The sequence below is a fragment of the Amborella trichopoda genome, chromosome 6, assembly GCF_054954075.1.
Source record: "Amborella trichopoda isolate Santa Cruz 75 chromosome 6, AtrichopodaSantaCruz75HAP2 v2.0, whole genome shotgun sequence".
Classification (NCBI taxonomy): Eukaryota; Viridiplantae; Streptophyta; class Magnoliopsida; order Amborellales; family Amborellaceae; genus Amborella; species Amborella trichopoda.
Window position 1 is genome coordinate 47,091,570 of NC_142341.1, and position 21,442 is coordinate 47,113,011.

Sequence of the window (21,442 nt, forward strand, 5' to 3'; positions counted from 1 at the left end):
GAGAGAGAGAGAGAGAGAGAGAGAGAGAGGGACATTGCATTCTTCTGCTTCTACCATGGGAATGCACCCAACAGAGAACCCATTCTTCGCGACTCCTGGGACGGTAACATAAAGAGAGAGACACCACTCCGCCCACCTTACGTTGTAGGAGACAACACAGTCATAGCGAACCAGATGATATGTGCCCTGTCATGAGAGAGATATGCACCCCAAAATGAGAGAGAGAACCAGATGATATGTGCCCTGTGTCATGAGAGTCATGTGCACCCCAAACTGAGAGAGATAGAGGAAGAGAGAAGTGCACTTGACCCATGTCTATAGAGATTTCAATGGACATGTCGACTGTGGCCTAGCCCTTCCTCCTCTTCTTCTTCTTTTTTCTTTTTTCTTTTTATTTTTTTTTTATATTGTATTTCTTTCATTTCTCAATCGAGTTTACTCGATATTTTAAAAAAGAGAAGAAGAGGGAGACCGAGTGTGGGAGAGAGTGAGTCGTTTTCATTGGTTCTGACAAAGAGTGGCGGCTTAACCGCTTTAGAGAGAGAGAGATGGCACCTTTCTCACGGCGTGCTTTAGAGAGAGGGAGCGATGTTCATGTTCTCTTATCCTCTTTCTTGAGAGAGAGATGTGAGAATGGAAGGCCGAGCTTGAGCCAACACAGCAAGAAGCAGGATAGTACACAGAGAAGCGGAGAATATGGGTTTTGCGCTTTCGTCTCATTAAAGTCATAAAACGAGGTCGTTACAGACTTCAAGAAAATTAGAACCACGCTGTACTCAACAACACGAGACACAAGCATAAACACACACGTGTCCTCATCGAAGGCATCATAATTGTTCACATTTATTATGGATGGAAAAGCATTAATAAATTATTTATTTAAAAAAGTTTATCAAGCTCAAAATAAATTGCTTAACAAACTATCACTTTTCACATTACGAAGTAAAGTAAAGTTTATATAAGGTTGCAATCGTGAAATTTAGGATTACATATGCGCCTCAATAAATTATGAAAAAAAAAAAAAAAAATGTTTTAATGTTGAAAAACCCACTAATCAATCATCTCGATATCGAGATGTATTAATATATACATATATATATAAATAATAATCCTACAAGACCTTCCCACATCTTATAAAAGATCACCATTAAATTTGACACAGATCTCTACAAAAATTACCGTAGGGGATGAGACTTAACTTTTCTAGAAAACTGTGTAAAATTTAATGGTAATCATTTGGGGTCTTACACATATGAGTGTGAGAAAGTCTCATAAGATCATTATATTGAATTTTAGAAATACTGCATCTTGCAACACATTATTTAGACCGTCAATTTTTTAGATTTTTCATATGTTTATAGATCTACTTGATTTTAACTATTTTTAGAGTTTAAAATTTTATTATTAGATATAAAAAAAAATTTAAGATAATCCTAAGAATGTTTTGCACTAAAATTACATGTTATGATAAAATTTGGTGGTGCGCCTTAATTGGATTGTTTAAAGTTGCAACCTTATAGAAACCACACTTTATAAATAATGGTGACTTCCTTGTACCAATGGTAGATGGTCACATTGTATACAATATCTTATATCAATTACAATTTTATATATGGACGTAAGGTTGTTTTAATCTAGATCCATTTAAATAGAACAGTATAGGTTTGATATTAATTTAGAAGATGCGTCACTTTTTTTACATTATTTTAGAAGACATGTTAAATCTACATTATCCATTCTAATTAGATAGTGTAGAGCATTGGAACCTTCTACAAGTAAGTTTATGGCCTCATACAAACTGCACCCTTATTTTGTTTACTTATGGCGTATAAAATATACTATCCAGATCAGGAGTCACTTAAGACTAGTTGAGTTCTTAGGTCGCATCAATATTTTACATGGATATGTTTTATATCATTCATAACTTCTACTAAAAATGTTAAAAGAGTGCTTTGGCTTGCTCCTCTAGATCTTTTATATAAGGTTCTAGGGTCAAATGCCCTAGAATGCTCTTTATTGATATAAAAATACAATATTAAATAGAGATTGCATAAAATGAGACCAGTTACCTTTGGTACATTGAGGTCATAATTACTTAGAATCATCCGATCTGAAATCTGATAGCTTGGATATATCACGAAGTTCAAGAATATATTTTTTTGAACATTGAGCTTGATCAATAGAATAAATGCAGCCACCTAATTAACTTTGAGCTTGATCTATAAAATTGATGCAGCCACCTAAATTCACATCCAATGATCAGATTCACGGTGACTACCTCGTACTAAAGGTAATGGTCACATTATATACTTTCCCAACTATACTATTTCATATTATCGGATGGTTGAATGGGGCCTTTTAGAATTTTGGTGCGGAATTTTTCTGAAATAAACCCAGCCTTTACCAACTTGTTAACTTCACCTTATGTCAACATCACCTACAGTTGGCAATGGATCGGGCAGCCCGGCCCTAACAAAGTAAGCCCCTGATGACCGGGGCTTGGGCATGGGTTCAGCCCAGCCAAACCTACCAATGCTGGGGCTAAGCCTTGGCTGGCCCTGTAGGGATAGGGGGCCGAGGCCAGCTCGGCCTATTTCCACCCTTAACGGCACCAAATCTGGCTGAAATTTTCTTGGTGCTTACTTTACCAGCTTCATACCGTGATCGACAGCGAGCTTGTGAGTATCCATCCGGGGACCTAACCCAGGCATAGTTATATGCAAAGACATCACGGTTGGCACAAATGAATTCAATGTATTGCTCTTTTTCCTTGGGAGTGAAAGCCACACATAGAAAAGTAAAAGTAGGGTCTAGAATCGCTTTCCTCGTTGATGTTTGACCGTTATCTTTCAGCTGTTACACTCTTATGAAGGCTTTGGTCATGCATATTGGGTATTGTCATCCCTTTGTTTAGAGTTTTTAATACCTAACTTCATATATAGAACGATCTCCTAAGCCTGGGGTATCAGACGATTTGCCAGATACCCTTTTTAGAGCCTGAAAAAGGACTACCATGCCTCTCCCATCTTCCAAACCTTAAGTAGTGGAGAGATCGAGATTCATAGTTCAAATGATGCTATTGATCTACAGACTGTAGAGATGTTATGGTTTTGAGGTGCCATCTTTCAGCAGGGAGGATTTGAACTCCTCTTCTTTCCCTTTCTTGAAAGTGATGCATAACAACGACCACTTTTGATTCTTTAGGTTCAACCCTCACGGGAACGATAAAGGTCAAAGAGTTGGGCATGTCTTTGATATCTATTCTATTGAAATCAATTTTATTGCCTACATAATTCCTTCATTATCATCCAAGTCATTCATTTTCAGCAATGGCCTGTCCGTTCTTGACAGACATCACTTGAGGCTGTGTCTTCCGAGGGTGTATTTTCAAAACTATAGAACCTTGTACCTGAATAGTCAGCCACAACTTTAGCAAAGGGCTTACAGTTAGCATACGCCATTTGTCGTTTCCAATCATGAAACATTGATGGAGGGTTGATGGCACGACCCCATTGATGGAGGGTTGAAGGCATGAAACCCCATTGTCATGGAGCCATGGGCATCCCAACAGTGCACTGAAGGACATGTCAATCTCAATGATGTGTAAAGAGACATATATGTTTGGGTCCGTTATCTTGAGCCTCGGATGTGTTGCCAATAGCTTTTTGAGTGGCCTGGTTAAAACCATGTATCACCAGGTGGGCGGCTTGAAGATTGCATATGCCCAACCTTCATAACATCTTCAAGGGGGAAGGACATTAAAGGTGGACCCTCCATCCAACATTATGCTCATAATGTGAGTGTCATTCAAGACCCTGGCTACTAAGAACAGATGGTTATGTGATCTAGTGCCCAACTGCATCTTGGCATCTTAAAAGATGACAAGCATGCATCACCCAAAAGGGTTGGATCAACCACAATCACAATCTGGCTAACATTTGTCTAAAGGTCTTCAAAGGAGATTAGAACTTGTATAAGAGCATGTTGGGTCGATTTTGGGGACACGTAATTCAAGGTTAAAGCACATGTACGAGATATGCAACCACTGATCAACATTAACTTCCATAAGGAAATTGAATTAGGATCAAACTGACATCAAGGGCACACAGGCTTAATGGGAGAACGGCCCCTATGAGAGGGTTAATGAACTTGGATTCAATATGTACCTGCAAAATATACTTTGTAGACGAGGTGTAATAAAATAAGGACTTGCCATCGAGGACCCCAATATGCCTTGAAAGCCTTGACAGACAGTCACCACGCACCTTAATAGACGGATCCACTAAAGAGTATCAAAATTGTTATACATTATTTTTAACGTACTTGTCAAGGCGAATAAGTAAAGATCCAATAGTAATTTGGTCCCGTCGGTACCCAAGGCACTGCCAGACCACGCTAACACTGTAACAATAAGCTAAAAACTGAGCAATCTCTGAAAAAAATGTTAGAAAGGCCTCAAATTGCATGAAAGGGTAGTTTTTGATACCCTAAGGACACCCACAAAGTTTCTTCATGTTTTGACGAATTTTAATATGATCAGGATGAAATTTAGTTTTCAAATCCAGTTCCTCTCATGCTAGATCTCAAAACAGTATCTGACAACCGCCTTTGGACTCGGGACATTGAAAAGCCCCCAAGTACCAAATTTCGGCTCAATCGGATACTCCGGGACCATTCTGAACCTAACTTACAATAAAATGGTGGATTTTACACTATTGGGGTGCTGCTTCGGTGAACCAGTTTCCATAAACGGAAATTGTGTTTTCTCATTTCGAAACACATCATAGCATGGCCTGAAACGAGAGAATTTCGAGAGAAAAAATGGGCTCGAAATATGAAAATCGAAATTTTGAAAAGAAGAACATCCAATTCTTTGAGAGGTCATAGCTCAAGATCCTGATGTCGGATCGTTGCAAGTATGGGTCCGTTGCGACCGTACTTCAAATAGCTACAATTTGATATATTTTTTTTAAATGATCAGAAGCCATATGATGCGAATTTTTTAGGTCGAAGATGCATACTTTTCCGGTCGCCAAAATCCCATATTTCGGCTACTTCCCAAAATTGGAATATGGCCAAACGAAGACCAAAATGGATGAAATTTAGCACAAAATGATCGTGATAGTCTCCTCTTCAATTTGTGATCAAAATAAAAGCTTGGAACGTCATAGATCGTGCCAAATTGGTGGTCGAAGAATCACAAAGTTTATGGATTTGGCCAGATTTTAGGTTCTTCTTAAAAAATATGTTTCAAGATGATAAAAGGGTATCAAAATGTGCGCAATATGTCAAGCATCAATCCTATGATGATTGATCACCCGAATTACCACCGTAAGAATCCGAAAAAACTCTCGAGGCCTAGCAATGACAAGAGGCCCCTCATGGAGGGATGATTTTGTCATTTGTTGAAAAGTGCTTAAGGGTATTTTGGTCATTTGGTCCAAAAATGGGATTAATATTTTAATTCATAAAATGTGTATTTTTTAACAATTTTGGGTGTTTTTTTAGCATTCTACCCTTGTTTTGTGGTTGCTCTATATAAGGAACCCAAGTCATTTGTAATATCGCTCTTGGAGTCTCTTGAATTTTCTTGAACACTCGAGCGTTTGAAGTAGATTCTTGGCTTGTTCATTTACCTTGCTTGCAAGTTCAAGACTCAAGATTAGAGGAGAGATAAATATTTCCTAGAGAGAGAAAATACTCTTAGAACCCCAAAATTTCAACTACTTTAGGATTTCCAACCCCAACTCCATACTCCCTAGGATTCCTAACTTCCATACACCTTAGAACCCCTAGCTTCCAATCTTAACACATATACGCTATAACCTACCTTAGCTTGCCTACACCATAGTATATACCATAGCCTATACCATACACCATAGTACATCACATACCTTAGCCTATCCTATACACCTTAGTTATTCTACACCTTACCCTATACCGTATACAGTAGCTCCTATACACCACACCTCAACTTCGCCTGCCTAAACCATACACCTAAACCTTGGACCATAGTCTTAACCTGCCAAGACCAAGACCTCTCTCTTTCATGTACATGCAAAGGGACCGATGAAGATGCACCTAGGCTCAAGCTCATTCTATGTCCACTCCCTCTCCTGTCTCTCTCTCTCTCTCTCTCTCTCTCTCACACTATCTCTTTTTTTTCTTTCTTTCTATCTCTATTGTCCTTTTCTCTCTTTTCTCTTGCTCTCTCTTCTCTCTTTCTTTTCTCTCTTCTCTCTCTCTCTCCTGCTCAAACCTAGAGCAGGTCCAAATCCTCTCTCTCTCTCTCTCCTACTCAGACCTGGGGCAGGTTCGAATCTTCACCCTCCCCCTTTCTCCTTCTCTCTCCCTACCCCTCTCTCTCTCTCACGTCCAAACTCTCGGACCCGCACCTAGGGCGAGTCCGGCTTCCCTCTTTCTCTCTTTTTCATGTCTCTCTCACTCAAGCACGGACCCGCGCCTCAGGCGGGTTCACCTCTCTCCCGTATGCCCCTTACTCTCTTCCATCCATCCCTCACCCATACTCTCCATCTGTGCTCTCTCTCTCCACTTTTCACATCCGCCCCTCGCTCACCCTCTCTTCCAATCTGCTCTTTCTTCATTCTCTCTCTCTTCCGCCCCTCTCTCAGCCTTTCTCCCTATTCGCCCTACCCTCACACAACCCTATCTGCTGCCCTACCCTCACACACCCCTATCTACCCTATTTTCTATCCTATCCACCCTACCTTCACATACTCACCTATCTGCCCTAACCTCATGCACCCTATCTGCCTTACCCCCTCATCTCCCCTATCCACACTAAGCTCTATACACTACTCTAGCTTCCCCACATCCTCATACTAGCCTCATCCATTCTCCATTTTCTCACTTCCTCTATCCTCTCATCTCCCTTTAGAGTCCGGACCCGCACCAAAAGTAGGTCCATCATTCATTGATCCCATTCATCCTATTTTCTTTCATCTTGAATACTCTTTTCTCTCTCTAAACTATACTTCAACTTCTTATTCGTTTTACTTCATCATTTTTCTATCTCTCTCTCTCTCTCTTTTGCTTGTGAATTCTTTCACTTCTTGAGCTCTAGATTTGGGGTCGTCTTGAGATAGTGCCTTAGGGTTAGAACTCTTCGTTTGCTAATCTAACGATCAGCTCGTACAATGAAGTCGGGTCATAAGAGACATTGATTATCTTACACTTGGTCATTCGGGTTGGGGTCATTCTGAGTCAGTTTTCTTTAGAGTTCTAACATTTTCACTACTCTAACCACCGAGTCATACAGTGTTAGGGTGGTGAGAGACTTTCATCTCTCTTGCTCTCTTTCTCACTTTCTTCTCTCCCTTAATCACATTTAGAGGGCTCTTTGGTTTAGTGACATAGTTATAGGCTCAGTCTTGAAACTCCACTTTCTAAATCCTCCGGGTACCAAGGCCTTTGCAGGGTGTTTTTTCTTGTCTCTGGTAATACCTCTTAAGAGAAGTTACGCAGGGAGGCTGCTCAGATTTATTTAGGTCAGTCTTTCACTCCTTCTACTTCATCTTCTTCTTCTCATCACTTCTAAATCAATTCTTCGTTCACCTTTTCTTATTCTCTTCTCTCTTTCCTCTCTTTCCTCTCTTTCTTATTTCTTGACCCCTCTACCCCCAAAACTCGAACTATTCACCCATAAAGCCCATCAAAGAGGAGATTATTATATTTGGATTTCATTAGTAGTTTTCAAGTGAGAGTCTAGATGAGGTGTTGAGTTTAGAGAGGGGTCGTATCCAAACCACATTGATGGACAACCGGAGAGCTTTCGTTCATTGATCTACGAGGGCAATAGCCCGGGCTTAGCTCATGAACTCAAACCATAGTGAGGCAGATGCTCGAGTCTATCTCTTCATCGCTTTAAAATCCTCTCATAGTTGGACATACCTATTCGCACGTGATACGCGGGTCGCACACATGCTCGTAAGGTCAAGGCGGTTGTTCGAGAGGGGATCAATCAAACCCATGTCCCCGAGGGAGCCCGAGCAAGGTACATCCAGACCCGACCAAAAATGTCCCAATATGTAACCAAACTATGGACTTATATTCATATGGCTATTATATCCCTCTCCATACAAGATTTGAGAAGTTCATATACAATCTAATAAGTCCTAAGAGACTTTGTCTGTTAAGAGGGGTTGACTGCTGGACAATTGTGAAGCCTCATCAAATCATATCAAAGTGAGGTGAAACTTTGTATATGTGTGTGTAGGGCTCTTATATACCACTATTCTAAAAATCATCTGAATTCAACATTGTTTGACACATCTCCTGATCCATCAGTCATCAAGAAATGCCCTGATCGACAAACCCACTCATGATACTTGGCGGATTTATATGAAATATTTGGGATAATCAGATTTGAGGTGCACTAACCCTCTTCCCAAAGTTTTAGTTCGTTTGGAGATGATTTGTCCCTTTTTCTATACCCACCAGTAATCAAGACTTATATATCTCATCTATGAGGCACAATAGAGTATCTATGATGACCTCTTATCACTAAAATTCAGATTTCTCCCAATCTTTAAGGAGTTTTCTTATTGAACCTGAACCATTTTGATTCTTGACTCAATAAGCTATCGACCACATAAGGGCGTCATCTTATAGATCTCCCATCTAAAAATGGTTGAAGCTGGAACAAAGGCATTAAAACTTTGTCAAAGCTTAGCTGTTAAACCCTCGTAACTCCCAAGATATGAGGACTCTTCTCACTAAATTTGGTGTCAATTTAGCCTTCTCTACAACATATCCCAACCTTATGGTCAATACTTTTCTATGGTGAAAGCGTTTTCTATGGTGAAAGCGGTTCAGCCTGCAATGGTCTGATTTGTTGTCCAAATCTGCAACAAAAGAGGGTCAATTTGGATGAAGCATATTTCCCTCATTATTGACCCATTTGAGGTGAGACTTAGAGCCATTTATCTTCATACCAAATTTCAGGTACAAAAGATTCTCCAACTATAAGCAACATTCATTCAAACAACCAGATTGGCATGACCAACAGAGTCAACAAAAATAACATAACCGGACTCAACAAGATGTTTGGCTACTGGCTTATCGGTATGGAAAGTAGTTCCAAGCAGGTTAGACTAAAAAATATGGCTGACCACCGGCCTAAAGGTACGAAAATTAGGTCCATGCATGTCAAACTCACTAAAATGTCTAACCGCGGTCTTTCTCCTTGCAGAGTCACAAATGTAGAAGATAGCTGCCTCAAGATCTCCACTGTGAGATCTTGCTTCCTTTGTCCACTCACTAGACAACCACGAGCTTGATGTCATCTATCTTGTGCATGGGGCTGAGTTCGAGTTGATGGGCTCAACGTCTTGGACGAGACGTCCAATAGGACTTGGTGCTCCAAAGGCATGGTCTATCTGTCTTCTCACATAGGCCTTGAACTACAGACCATCAAAGGTCAAACTTTGGTTTCTATCACATGGGGGTGGGTTACCCAGAGATCTTGTTGCATGAGTGAAGTTGTCTTTTGCCCAGATTTGTGATAAGATGACATAATTGTTTCAACTCCCTTGCCCTCGAACTATATATATATATATATATATATATATATATATATATATATATATATATATATATATATATATATATATTTTTTTTTTTTTTTTTTTTTTTTTTTTTTTTTTCCTAGATATGCATGTGCTTAGAGCACAAATCAAGGGTATTCATACCCATATAGAGGTCATGTAAAATTTACAGCGGTTGAAAGTTCTTAGAGCCCCAATTTATATAAAAAAAAATCTTTTGATTCCATTATAAGAAATTTGGGGGTGAATTTGTCCCTCTGTACGTTACTTCTCTGAATCTTTAATTATTTTGGGATCAGGATAATATATCTACACTAGCACACGGTGCAAGACATACTTTTCTTAGATGTAAACACCCCCATAGGAAGTCAGATTTATTTCCCGAGTCCCTGAACCTTAACGAACACTACCTATTGAAACATGGAAATACTAAATTACAATCCACACCCAGAGCATAATCTAACCTCAAAATATTTCCTAACTATTCCTTTGATATTTTAGATGTCCTAAAATATCTTATTTAGCTAATTGTAACCTAAAAGCATAGTCTAACCTCAAAATATTTCCAAACCATTCCTTTGATATTTTAGATGTCCTAAAATATCTCATTTAGCTAATTGTAACCTAAAAATATACAGGATCTAAGCCCGAAAAGGAGAAAATCGCATATTGCAACCCCAACGAAGCACCTGATTTCAATTAAATCATAACCATCGGACTCCACACGGTCTCCAAAACCGATCGAGGCTTAGCACCGTGGGTTGCGCCATTGCCTAGCGGTGTACTTTGCATTGCTAAAATTCAAATTTAATCATCCAGGTCTTGTTTTATTAAGGGACTCATTTCTGGTCGCTTTTGGGGCCTATTCCATAACAAAAACTCTAACCCGAATCCTTCTCCCTCGTGAGCCCTACAGACTCCAAACTCTAGAAACCCCAAGTGATCAACAACCCTGAGTCCTCTACACATTTAGATCAAACCCCAGAGACGAACACCCCTCTTAGATCTACCAAAGCCTTTGAAGCAAATTCTTAGGCAACAATTTATTCGAAGATCAAGATAATTCAGGTTCAACAAAAACTCGAAGGTGAAGGAGCAGAGTCTCATATCTTCCGTTTGATCTGGGTCCAACGCCAAATGCCAGTTCCAAGGCCCTGGCTTCTTGGTATCTCCTTGTGTTTTATTTTATTGAGTTTCCTTTATTATTTCTTGTATTTTCCTAACAATCTTTCAAAACTATTCTCCCCTTACGATTTCTCAAAGGTTGCTTTTTATATCGATCAAAATATGCTCTGCCGACGATTTTGTGAAGGAAAGGTCCTTTGGATTAATAATTTATAGACTATTATTTAACGATACCTATCTCCATCAATATTTTAGATAAGCATGTTTGAACACGAGTTGGAGATTTTCTATACAATGTTTTCCCTAGGACCAAACTCGCCGCCCCTACATGAGTGAGGTTTCAAAGTCATATCTGAACAATAGGTCTAACAAAATAGACAAATATAAATCACATAAAAAGAAAATATAATATGGTTGCAGTTCACCACACTATAGTCCACCTAAATTACTATCGTTGTCAACCATCATATCTTGATCAGACAATTGAGAGCATGTTTTAATATTATGATTTAATTTTTTTTCAATACATGAAGGAAAAAGTTTATATAAGGATGCAACCTTCTAATGTAGAACTACGGATGCTCCTCAAAAATCCATCGGAAAGATAGTTTTAATGTTGAAAAACCATTTGATTGATCATCTCGACTTCGAAATGTATGACCATGAAAAATAAAAAAAATTTAAGTCTCATAAATAGTGCATTTTACAACATAATATCTACACCGTCCATTTTCAAGATTTTCATATGTTTATAGATCTACTTGATTTTAACTATTTTTTAAATTTAAAATTTTATAATTAGATATAAAAATAAATTTTGAGATAATCCTAAGAACATTTTACATCAAAATCATATACCATGATAAAATTTGAAGGTGCACCTTACCTCTACAGCTATGGATTCATCCGTATGACAACTGCACCCATACATGAATTGAGTTAAAATTTTGGGCATCTATAAATCTTACCCTCCTGCACATGTGAAATAAAAAATATTCTATAATATTTAAATAATCAGAATATCCCTAAAATTCCATAGTATGGTTCATCTAAATGCTATCATCTCGACCGTCCAATTTCAATTGGATGGTGGAAAGCTGATCTTAGTATTTGAGTTTTATTTTTTCCTGTTCATTGAGTTGAGCTAAAATTTTGGAAGTCTATACAATTTTGAAGGATATTTTGATTATTTTTCTTTCTTTGAATTATTTTTTTATATGTTCTATGAATATGCCCCAATACCCTCCAAATTTCATCTTGATTCAGTTTTGTTAAAAAAAAGGATCGATGGATATGGGTCCAACGTTATCAAAATAACCAAATTGTCCAAAAATGTGAAAGCCATATTTATCCTTCTGTGAGAAATTTACTTCTCCATCAGTGGGGGGTGAAAGACCAAACCATTTTCTCATTATTGAGAAATGCGGAAGTCCAATTTCCCATTTTCATTGTTGTATTCCTGAATGTCAAACTAGGAATTGCTACAACATCAGAAAATTTTGAAGTTTAGCACCAAATTTTTTGATTGCCAAGCAATCCATACATCTATCATAAAAGTAACATATTACTACTATGGATTGTGACTTCGTAAATTTGCATGGCATCCACTATTTCTCAAGTTCAAATCCTCTTGAAAAGTAAAATGGCCCAAGCCCTAGTTTTCCTAGGCCAGGCTGCCCCGGTCCATTGCTAGCACTGCCTCATAGGCTAGCCTCGTCTGGGCCTAACCATGCCAGGCCACCCAGCCACAAGCAACGTTGGACGCCCCTCCAGGGTCCTAGCCTAGCCTAGCCTAGGTTTGGCCCATTGCCAAGCATCTTTGTTGGCTGAGTAGGTCGCATTACTAAATTGCAGTTCTTAGACATACTCCTTTCGCTAGGTTTTGCTCTAGTACATTAATACCTAGGAATCACCTTTTCAAGGGCGCAGTTGGCATACGGATGCATCTGTAGCTGTAGAGGTAAGGTGCACATTCAAATTTTATCATTTTATATAATTTTGATGTAAAATGTTTTTAAGATTATCTCAAAATCTATTTTTATGTCTAATTATAAAATTTTAAATTTCAAAAATGGTTAAAATCAAGTAGATCTATAAACATATGAAAATCTTAAAAATGGATGGTGTAGATATTATGTTGTAAAATACAGTATTTCTGAGACTTCAAATCTTTTTATTTTTCATGGGCATACATCTCGATGTCGAGATGATCAATCAAAGGGTTGTTAAATATTAAAACTACCTTTTTCGATGGATTTTTGAGATGTATATGTAGTTCTACATTATAAGGTTGCATCCTTATGTAAACTTTTTCACCTTTCCAAATATTTCCTAGGTATTAAAATCTGTGTTCAAAACTTGGGTGAGCTAACTCATACTCGCCCTAGTAGGACTCACCACCTTAGCATGCTCAAGTATCCTTGAGTTTGGTGGTCAAGGATCTTAACAAAAAAAAAAATTATAAAAAATACAAAAAAATAAATTCACTTGTATTTTATTATTATTATTATTATTATTATTATTATTATTATTATTATTATTATTATTATTATTATTATTATTATTATTATTATTATTATTATTATTATTATTATTATTATATGTTTTCCATCATTTTGATACATATTCGAAAGTGTCTGTGTCAAAATCTATTTTTCACTACTTTTTTCACCTCATTTAGATGTATTTCGTTTAATTTTACTTTTAAAACATAGTTTCCCCTTTTTTTGAGGATTTTTTATATTTTTAATTTTTTAACACCTTTTAGCTTGGCACAGACCCCGCTCGACTTAGGCCAAGTAAATCGAACTAGGCCAAGTCGTATCCCGAGTCGTGGTTTTGAACACTAATTAAAATTATCATTTGAGAACTTAATAACAATATTTTTGGACATAAATTTAAATTATCAAATTATGAGTGACCATAAGGGAAATTGGCGAGAGAGGTAAAGTTCGAATCCTATAGCTAGACTTCCCCAAAAGGAGATAAAAGAAAGGCAAGAAAAAGAAAGGAAGTAAATAAGAGGCAAAAGAAGAGACATAAAGTAAGAGACGTGGTCAAGATTACATGGTTAATCTTTACTTCTTTCAAAAAGGAAGGATTAGGGTTTCTGTAAAAAAGGAAGGATTAGACCGTGGAAGGGTGATGGTGAACAAGAAACTCAAAAAGTGCATACTTTTAATCCAATTTCTTGAATTGATGTGGAGCTTTTCCTATCAAACTTTTCACATTCTATATTTATGTGCTTAGAAGCATCTCACCCTCCATTTGTGAGAGTGAGTCTAATATCATGCAATAATTGTGACCTAATAGATGCAATTAATATTAGTTTTTTTAAATGCATATATTATATGCACGTGGGAGCACATAAGAAGTTTCTCATTATGTTATCTACTATTACATTATTAATTGAAGGTTTACAAAAGGTTATTTACTTGACAAGTGTCAAAAAAGTTAGAAAATGATGTAGGGCTATTAATTGAAGATTTACAAAGGTTATCTACTTGACAAGTGTCAAAAAAAAAATTAGAAAAGGATGTAGGGCTTAGATGTTGAGGAGCATTGGAGGGAGATCGTGAAGAAAACAAAGGGTTGCAAGAGAGAATAAGAAGATCGACGTTACTGTTTTGGAAAACTGAAACTTACTAGCAAAAAAACAAGAGAGAGAATGAAGAGTTGCTAGCCACAAGAGAAAGAAGCCAACCGTTTTTGCAACACATGAAAATTTGGCAGGAGGGGCTTTGCAGAAAACGAAACGTTATAATAGAAAAGTGTAGAAACGAAAAGCAATTCATGAAAAAAAAAAATTTAAAGTAAAATACAAAAAATAAAAAATAAACAATCATAATGCAAAGACATATATGGTTTGACAATGTGCCTACGTCCACGGGAGATTAGAGCTTCTTTACTGACAATAAAAATAGGGTTACAATATCCTATCTTCACAAAATCAAATCGGAATGGTTAACCAGCTGGAAGTAGTTTAACCACCCCAACCGGTAAACTGGCTGATTCAACCATTTTAACTGGGCAAGTCCCAAGCAATCAAAAAATTGTTGAAAAAAATAAAAAAGATACAAAAAAATCTACTAAATTATGAAAAGCATATGAAGAATGATTAAAATAAAACACATTCAAATAAAGCTGCAAATTAATGAAAAAATGGATTTTAAAGAAACAATTTGTGCTTAGGTGTATTTTTTAAATTTTTCAAAAAAGATAGGAAAATATAAAAGTGAGTATTAATGACCAAAACAATTTCTAATCTTTACCGTAATGTAAAGAATATTAAACTGTGTATTACAAACGAAATTCCTTGTTTTAGGGATTTTATATATATATATTTTTTATTTTTTTTTAAATACCAGCCGATCATCAAAACCACCCGAAATTGGAACTGGCTAGTGGCCAATTCCAATCTAACTAGAGGGTTAGATCGCCCGGTTTTTCCAACATGGCAGAGAATACAAGAACTAGGACTAAAGAGATTTTGAGGAGAACAAAGGTTGCTGAGAACGAACCTTCAAATCTGCAAAAGGTATTTGTTTTTTTTTTTTTGTGATGGAATTTCCAAAACTCTCTCCATGGCTCTTTAAACTCAACATTTGTTTTTTGGGGTGGACAATAGTTATATTTCTTTTTTTTGGCTTAAAAAATGTGCCAATTATGTGATTTCTAGGTTTTTTTTATGATGTGTATTGTGTAGAATACAATAGCCAAGGGTAAAGAGACGTGAGAAGAGCCAGAGAGCAAAGGCCACTGAAAAAGAACCTTCAAATATGCAAGAGGTGTTTTTTTTTTTTTTCCCCTTTTGTGTAATGGAATTTTTTGATGCTTTTGTTTTCCTTTTTTTGGCTTAAAACTATGGGGATTATGTGATTTATAGGTTTGTTATGAAGTGTGTTGTGTATCAATAATTTATAATTTTTTTTTTGGGGGTTGGAATATGCATATTTTGTAATTTCTACTATAAGAGCAAAGAGTAAAGAGATATGAGGAGAACCATAGAACAAATCCATTGAGAAGAACCTTTAAGTCTGCAAGAGGTATTCTAAAAAAAATAAAAATAAGTTGTTTTAGTAATAGAATTTCGGAACTCTTAAGAGAGATAGTAGAGAGATTATACATTACTAGTACTTAATAGGAGAAACAAAATATAAGAGCCAAGAGTAAAGAGAAGTGAGGAGACTTGAAAAAGAACTTTCAAGTCTACAAGAGATTGTTTTTTAAAATTTTTGTTTTAGTGATGGAATTTTTTAAACTCTCAAGAGAGATAGTAGAGAGACTATATATTATTACTAAACAGACGTACGGAGAGCCAGAGAAAAAAGCCCTTAGAAAGAACGTTAAAGTTTGCTAGATGTTTTTTTTTAAAAGAATTTTCAAAACTCTTAACATGACTTTATGCTCATATTTCTTTAAATCTCTGTAAACTCAGCATTGTGTTTTGGGATTTTTGTGGGGCTGTAAAATATAGGGTCTTTTTTTTTATTATTCTTATAATTGTGGGGAGTATATGATTTCTAGGGTTTTTTTTCTGAAGTGTATTGTGTTTAATTTATAGGCTTTCTTTGATGGTATTTTTATGCAATTGGTACGATTTTTTGTTAAGTGTATTGTGATTGAGTAATTTATAAACTTTACTTGATGGTAATTTCCGAACTATCTCCATGACTCTGCGCTCTAATCTCACTCCGTAAATTCAGCATTGTTTTTTTTGGGCGTCGAAGAATGCAGTTTCTATAATTCTTATATTTGCTTCTTTTAGCTTAAAAATAAGGGGATTATTTGATTTCTAGGGTCTTTTTTAATGATATTGTGTTTAAGTAATTTATATGGTTTCTTTGGGGGCTGGAAAATGCAGGTTCTGGAACTTTTATTTATTTCTTTTTTGGGCTTTAAATTGTGAAAAATCTGAAAATGTATTCAATCTATTCATAAAATGTGTTGGGGCAAGGTCTTTTTTCTTGAGGAAGTAGTTTTTTTCGATTTTATTAATGTTTTGATGTCTTTGTTGAATTGTAGTAAGATAATTTCTGCACTTTGTTGATTTGATGACGTGTTAAAATGCTCCTCCTTTTTCTCGAGAACTAATGCATTGTTTAACATCTAGGGTTTCTGCTTTTACTTTATAAATGAGTTTTTTTGGGTAATTAATTTTTAAATGAGTTGTTGTGGACAGTGTACATTTCTCTCATTTTCCTACTATTTTTTTGCTTACTATCGTTGGGTGAGCGTGGCCATTAAAGCCTTATGAGTACTTGTAAAATAATGTGATATAGTGGAAGTGTAATCACTCGTGGACCATACTAACCAAACGGTGTTTGTTGATACCGAACTGTGCTTAACGATCTAGGCCAGTCGGTTGAAAAAAACCCATGTTACCTGTGCATATAGTATAAATCGATAAAGGTTCTAATGGGTCATCCTTTGATGAGGTCGGAGTATGCCCAGATGAGTGAGCCGAGGGATTGTATAACCCTTGTGTGTGATGGTGGCCTTCAGAGACGAGGCCAAAGCCTCATCCATGTGCCATCACACGGCATACATATTGATAGACCGTTTCGGGAAAGCAAGTCATTTTTCAGGGTGAAGCGTATGCATGTGCAAAAGATACCTCTATGCGTCATAAAACTGTGGTCGCATCAGATCTAGGTGACCTTGGCCAGTCTCTAGGGGAGAACCTGTAATCCACATACAGGGATTGCGACCCCTTGGCTCATTGGCCAGACTTTGGTGACTCACTAATGAGTCTCTACATGGACTGTGGGTCATGAGAAACACTGAGTCAGTTTGATAAAGCGAATGTGGTTCATAGTCCACAGTTGAAGGTGGAGTGCCCCATTATTTGATTGATTTAATTCCTATAACATATGGATCATTTTTTCATCTAATGAATTTAATTATATTTGTTTTATGATATATATGATTTTAGAAATATTATTTGAATTTTTCTAGATCTTTGGATAATTTATTTATCAAATTTGGATTTATAAAATCAGATATATTGATTTTACATTGATTTAAATATTCAAATAAATTCTAAAATTATTTTATTGAGTTTTAAAAATATTTAAAATTGTATGGAGGCCCATTGTGTACATGGGCCCACCATGGCCTAGATGGTGGGCCCATGAGATCCTCTCATGGAAGGCGCGGCCCACCCATTTAGAAGTTTTCTATTTTTATGATAAGTGATTTTGGGTTGCTATGTGTTTTGGAAATGTATTGGCTTGAGGAAGCTTTGAATGAATTTTTGGAAAGCATGAGAAGGCTTGTGCATTTTTTTTGTATGTACAATATTATATTTAAAATTATTTTATTTAATTTCTATTGATAGGAAAATGATTTTTAAAAAGGGGATAAATGTTTTTAGCACCTTCGATAATGTTGATGGCTCATGTTGATGTCCCATTTATAGAATGGATGGCTCAAATCTCTCACTTCACAAGTCACCCAAGATCAATGGTTCATATTCAATCTCACAACAGACAAGCCAAGGAAAACATCTTTTTCAAAACGTGTAAAAAGGGATAGTATCTACCTAAAATCTCTATACCTTATCTTTCTATTTCTCTTCTAAAAAAGTTTCTTTCTCTCTCATGTAGGCCCACTCTCTCATATTTAATCTCTCTCTCCCCCACATTGTAAAAAGGGGCTAAGGGTTTAGGCTATCGGGTTCTTCTATCTCCCATCTCTCAACTATGGATTTATGGCTAAGGGTTTTAGGGTATATCAAAAAAAGAATCCATCTCTCTTAAACTAGGTTGCTAAGGGAATTCACCTAGAATTTGAGTTTATGATCAAAGGGGTTCATGTTCTATTGATGTGGTTTGACCTAAATTTGCTTTCATGGTTGAGATTGAAGGTTGATCATTGAACTCATTGATCCCACACTATCGGATGGTGGTGACTCGGTGTAGGGTATAATAAACCAGGTTGAGGTAATCTCCGGCACTCTCTTTTTGTTTCTTGTCATATTTAATTATATTGTCTTTATATTCCCAAGCATAAGAATTTGGATATTTTATTTGTTTAAATAAAATTGGTTTAATAGCATCAAGGTTTTTAAAATCATGGATTTGTTAGTTTTATTTTATTCGAAAAAAGATTATTGTACTAAGACTACTTGTAAATGATATTTGCCAAAAGAAAAGAAAATCGGTGAAAAAATAAAAATAAAAAATATATATGCCCCAACAATATCGCATTAGTCTTTCTTTCAACTATTATGATGATTTGTTTCGAAAATGTAAAAATGGTCATCTTTTGGCTGCAAAACGAGTTAACCATATAGATTATCTTAACCACATTTTCAAGTAGTACGGTGTAAAAACCACAAAAATCTAGCCTTTTAATTCATACATGACAAACTAATGCACATGTTTTAGAAGCTGTTTAATTCATACATTACAAACTAATGCACATCTTTTGTAGAAGCATGAGGCATATAAAGAAGTAACAAAAAAAAGTTAAGAAAAATATAAGATATCAAAATTCTATTTTCCAAAAAATATTCTTAATTTGGAATCACATGTTTCAATATGACATACCTTAGAATAATATACTTTTTTGATGACAAGTTTCTTTCTTCCTCTTTTTCAAAAAAACCTTTCAAGCATTTCTCTATATAATTTCTACCTAATTTTTGATGCTAACATTCAAAAAACTAAAAGTTGAAGATAAGTTTGCTTAGCGAACAAAGCAGGGTGACTACAATCGAGGATAAAATATGTTAGGGCAATAGAAGAGACTAATGAGGTATATTGAATTTTAGAAATTTTTTTTTATACAATATTAGTAAATATTTTAAGTTTGAATATTTTAAATTTAAATAGTATAATAATTTTTGAAAACTTAAATATATTTATCATTGAAAAAATTCAATAAAATATGGGCTTAGAGAGAGAATTTAATGCATTTATCTTCACAATTGAATATTTTACTAATTAATAATAAATATGATATTAAATATTACTTTTAATATATTATTAATTAACATGGATGCATTTGATATACAATTAAAATAATAAAGATGATTTCAATAAATAATTAAAATTATATAAATACAACTAATAGAGAAATTTTACTCGGTCTTACTAAGGCTAATATCCCATATATTTGTTCAAGACATCGTCTTATTAATGTCAATATCTAATATATTAGTCCATTAAGGCATACTCAATAAGCATTAACCTTATTATAAATAAAAGAGTGATAAGAATTTATATATTGTAACAATCCTAAAATTTCAAAAAAAAAAAAAAAAAAAGGGGAGAAAATATACTTTTAAATAGGTGATGTTCTGTTTGAATATGATGGTCCTTGAGGACCATCACTATTTTCAAAAGATTTGCCTTTGCTTTTGCCTCCTTTACTTTTTCCTTTTGCCTGCTTTTGCCTCGCTTGCAGCTGGCAACGTCCTTTAGCGGACGTGGTTTTCGTACGATAAACGTCTGCTTTTAACGCGACACCTCAGGTATGAGGTAGAGCGTAAGAAAATAATATAATAATACATTATAAGAATTTAAATAGGGGATGTGAGCACTCCCACCCTAAAACAAAACTTTGAGATCTCTCTCTGGTCGAAACACAGTGAACTTCTCTCTCGAACCGAAAATTTTTATCGGAAGCTCCCTCTTAAATAATTGTGGGTAAGTGACATCGTCTTCCTGAAAAATAGTCTATTTTTAATAAATAGTGATATTTCCGTCTAGAATCTTTATTTTATCAGTTTTATGTGTAAGTGGCATCGTCTTTCTGAAAAATAATCTATTTTTAATAAATAGTGATATTTCCGTATAGGATCTTTATTTTATAAGTTTTATGTGTAAGTGACATCGTCTTTCTGAAAAATAGTCTATTTTTAATAAATAGTGATATTTCCGTCTAGGATCTTTATTTTATCAGTTTTATGTGTAAGTGACATCGTCTTTCTGAAAAATAGTCTATTTTTAATAAATAGTGATATTTCCGTATAGGATCTTTATTTTATAAGTTTTATGTGTAAGTGACATCGTCTTTCTGAAAAATAGTCTATTTTTAATAAATAGTGATATTTCCGTCTAGGATCTTTATTTTATCAGTTTTGTGTGTAAGTGACATCGTCTTCCTGAAAAATAGTCTGTTTTTAATAAATAGTGATATTTCCGTCCAGGATCTTTATTTTATAAGTTTTGTGTGTAAGTGACATCGTCTTCCTGAAAAATAGTCTGCTTTTAATAAATAGTGATATTTCAGTCCAGGATCTTTATTTTATAAGTTTTGTGTATAAATGATATCGTCTTCTTGAAAAATAGTATTTTTTTAATAAATAGTGACATTTCCTTCTAGGATCTTTATTTTATCAGTTTTATGTGTAAGTGACATCGTCTTTCTGAAAAATAGTCTATTTTTAATAAATAGTGATATTTCCGTATAGGATCTTTATTTTATAAGTTTTATGTGTAAGTGACATCGTCTTTCTGAAAAATAGTCTATTTTTAATAAATAGTGATATTTCCGTCTAGGATCTTTATTTTATCAGTTTTATGTGTAAGTGACATCGTCTTCCTGAAAAATAGTCTGTTTTTAATAAATAGTGATATTTCCGTCCAGGATCTTTATTTTATAAGTTTTGTGTGTAAGTGACATCGTCTTCCTGAAAAATAGTCTGTTTTTAATAAATAGTGATATTTCCGTCCAGGATCTTTATTTTATAAGTTTTGTGTGTAAGTGACATCGTCTTCCTGAAAAATAGTCTGTTTTTAATA